Source organism: Halyomorpha halys, unplaced genomic scaffold, assembly GCF_000696795.3.
Source record: "Halyomorpha halys isolate HHAL.00 unplaced genomic scaffold, Hhal_1.1 Scaffold797.1, whole genome shotgun sequence".
Classification (NCBI taxonomy): domain Eukaryota; kingdom Metazoa; phylum Arthropoda; class Insecta; order Hemiptera; family Pentatomidae; genus Halyomorpha; species Halyomorpha halys.
In genome coordinates, this window is record NW_027108991.1 from 305,660 (window position 1) to 309,621 (window position 3,962).

Genomic DNA, 3,962 nt, shown 5'->3' on the forward strand with positions numbered 1-3,962 from the left:
TATCGAAAAGATAAAATTTAATCTTGATAAATTTCGTTCTAGTACATTATTTTGTAGAATAGTACAAATTATAAAAACAAAATTTAAAAAAACAGTAAGGTTATATGTATTTGAAGTGAACTATATTCATATAAATTAGCATTTTGTGAGATTTAATCCAAAACCATGGAAAGAAAACTAGAATTACTATTATAACAGAAAATATTTACAAAACATGTTTAAATTTTTCCTTTTCAGAATCATCAATTAATTATCATTATAAATAAATCATTTATAAATATTATTAAAAATACTTACTAGATTAAATATCCTCTTGATCAATTAATAATTTAGAAACGTTTTGTTCTAATGTTGCAGTTAGTAGTAACTTTTTCATTAAAACTTTTAATACAATTTTTATTGGATAAGTTTTGACATGTAGTGTTTTTTTTTTTTTTTTTTGGAAATTAGTATTTTTTGAAACTTTAGACTATTTCGTTTGAGTTTGATTTTGACTATAATACTTCGGACACATTATTTAATAAATGAAAATGTGTCTGAATGAATGAATATAAAACTAATAATTAGCAGTTAATGTTAATCTGATAGAATAGCTAATGAATGATCAGTGAAATAATACTTAGTAGAAATAGTAATAATTATGATTAAATCAAAAGATGGAAGTAGTAATGAAGTATATGAGGTGTAAGTATAATGCAATAACAAATCATGAGATGATAACTATAAGTAAGAAGCTGAATAAAAGAATGAGATAAGATAATAGAAAAGGAATCATAAAGAAGCTCACCTGAAAATCCTGACAGTTTCATAATGGATTCAATTCATTTTTATTAATGTACAAATGAAATAGCAGATACAATGAAATATTAATACAAAGTTAGGACCAGCGATATTGTGTAAAATTATAAAGTTGATGGCCTTGATTAATTAGGTGGATTTATCATTATCATAAAAAGATTATAATTAAATATACCAAATATCTTTCATTAAAAAAAAGATCATTTAGTATAAAATTTTCAAACTAAAATTATATTCTTGAAGAATTTGATTTGGGAATGATTTACTATGAAATGTATAATTTTTGAACTCTCTAACTTGAAAAGCTGCATTTTTTCCCATTGTCTTCAGCAAATAAATGGTTTATGGTAAATTTTGGATAAAAATAGGCGAACATTTTTTTCTATTAAAATCATAGAATACTGAAGAGTTGTAGGGTGAAGACTTTCAGAATGGGTTTTAACAAAGAAGAAATGAAATAGTGGATACAATAAAATAATAATAAAAAATTAGGACCGCCGATCATAATGTAAAATAAAAAAGTTGTAATGCATCAATTAATCAAATCCTATCATTATCATAAAAAGATTATAACAAAATATTCTTTTTGATATATTGTATTGTAAAGATGATTTTGTATGATACCTAATTTTCAAAATAAAATTTTATTCTTGAAGAATTGGTTTTCAGTTCCAAAGACGTTGTAGCCAGATAATAATGAACTTTGTAGCTGGAAAATCTTTTTTTTTTTTTCTTTTTTTTGTGGAATGATTTAGTATGACATCTATAATTTTTTTGTCTCTATAATTTAATTTTTAAAATAAATTTTTTTTCAAAAATAACATGACATGCAGTTCGAAAGATTATATTACCAAATAATGATGATTTTTGTAGGTTGAAATTTGTTTTTTTGGATTGATTTAGTAAGAATTATATTGTTTAAATAAATAAATTTTTATCCATTTTAGTCTCAAAATATTTTTATTCTATTTAAAACTCCGACGCTTTGACCAATTCGCCCATCCTCCAGGACAATTTTAATACAATTGTAGATCTAAATCATTTAAAAAACAACTTCATGTAGACTATTCTGCCCAATCCAACAAATTTCCCTAATTAGTCAATTGTTCACATTAAATTAAAATCATTTATCACAGGCACCTTCTTTGTTAAAATTTATCACAGCAATCTAAAGACAAATATTGTGATACTACGTCGGACTTATAAAAAGAATTAAAAATGTTTTGATACTAAAATGAATAAAAATTTATTTATTTAAACAATATTTACCATTCTAAAGAATGTGTTAAGATTATAAATAAAGAAATATGTATTTTTTCCAAGCTGATCTTATCCCAAGAAAACTCTGATGAGCGTGCCAGAAGAGACCATAGGTAAAAAGCAACATAAAAGGAGGATTGAATGGTTTGATGGGGAGAGTGAGGAAATAACTGAGAAAAAAATGAATGATACAGAGAAGAGGTTCTAGGGCTGGTCAAGAGGAAAATAAGAGAGCAAGAAGTGTGGAAAAGAAACTTCACGAACAGAAAAAGAGGTTGCTGGAAACAATAGAGGAATATAAAAGTAAAAATCTCAGCAGGGACATGTTCAAAAAAGTAAATAATTTAAAAAAAGAATCAAGCCTTGAACAAGTGCATGCAGGGGAGAATACGGAGATATCATTAATGATATACCCGGGGTATTAACAAGATGAACGCAGCACTATGAAATTTACTGGGAACCCGTGCTGAAACACCAATTCAAGAGGACGAAGAAGAAAACTTGGAAGACGAAGATGACAGGGATGAGTGGCCAACGAGTTTTGATGAGGTTATGTATGCGGTGGAAAACCTAACGAGCTGTTTAAAAATGCTCGAGGGGAAGTCATTAAAGAGTCCACTGATATCATGGGAACAATATGGCTCCAGAATAGCATGCCAGGAGAATGGAATAATGCAGTTGTATGCCTACTACACAAGAAGGCTGAGAATTGTTTTTTGGAATGATTTAGTATGAATCATTTATTTTTTTTGTCTTATTCATTTTATTTTCAAAATAAAATATTTTTCAAGAATCACTTAGCATGATTGTGCTAACTGGCTAACTTCCAAAGAAGTTGTTGGCCAAAAATGATGAATTTGTAGCTTTTTTTAAAATAATTTTTCTGGAATGATTTAATATGAAACATATATTTTTTTGTCTTATTAATTGAATTTTCAAAATAAAATATTTTTCAAAAATTACATGGCATGCAAATTTTTGAATTATTGTTCCAAACAATGATGAACTCAGTAGCTTGAAAATCTGAATTAAAAAAAAAAATCTGTGAGATTAATGATATGTAGTTAATTTTGCATCAACGTTGACTTACTTTCAAGCTTTGAAGGCAAATATATTAGATAGATTGAATTTAGGAACAAAATTATTTATATACTCCATCAAATTCATTTGTATAGAGAGACAACTATCTTTATCTACCTCGACCCATTATCATCTATTATAATTCAACCCATTCATCATCTATTATATATCATAACTCTGTTGTAAGTTTTAAATATTTGGTTTCACAAGAATTTTTTCAAAATGTGAAATTTAAAAGGGTAATATTGTATTAATGCAGTTATGGGAAGTTATCTAAAGGTTTCTTAAGTTTTATTAGAGATTAGCAGGTTAAAATAAAATGATTAAGTTCGGAAAATAGAAATCATATATTTATAAAATACATTTTATAAATATGTTTCAAAGATCTAATCATTGCGCTCCATCATCTTAAGCATTCGAATAGTATCCTGAAGCATGAGGTATTCTTCCTGTGACTTCTGTAACGCTTTCTGGAGGCAGATACATACGTTCTTTAGAACATGGTACAAGATGACGTCAACAATCCACTGGCGGTCGGCCTGCAGCTCATCCTTCAACGCTCTTCGCAATTCGTGCAATTCCATATCTGGAATCATTAATAGTCATCAAACTTCTACACAATGTAATAAATTAGTCATCTACGAATCCCTTGTCACATTTACCCGAACAGTGAACGGAAGAAAAATATACTTGAAGATTATTTTTTACTTTTATTTTTAAATTATTAAATGATTGAGAGGAAAGAGTTATACGAGTTGCTTGAAGCTAATACAATGTACAGAAAAATTTATCTGAAAAACTAAAACGCTTTAAAAAAAAATATA

The 3,962-nt window shown here is 27.1% G+C and overlaps 1 long non-coding RNA gene across 1 annotated transcript in view; it reads right to left on the bottom strand.

The window, feature by feature from the left end:
- Positions 1-3,466: 3,466 nt before the first annotated feature.
- The window catches only part of LOC106686194 (uncharacterized), a 1,644-nt gene continuing 1,148 nt past the window's right edge, over positions 3,467-3,962 (bottom strand). The window contains exon 2 of the long non-coding RNA XR_001343973.1: positions 3,467-3,724. This is a non-coding gene — a long non-coding RNA (uncharacterized lncRNA). The remainder of the gene's footprint in view (positions 3,725-3,962) is intronic.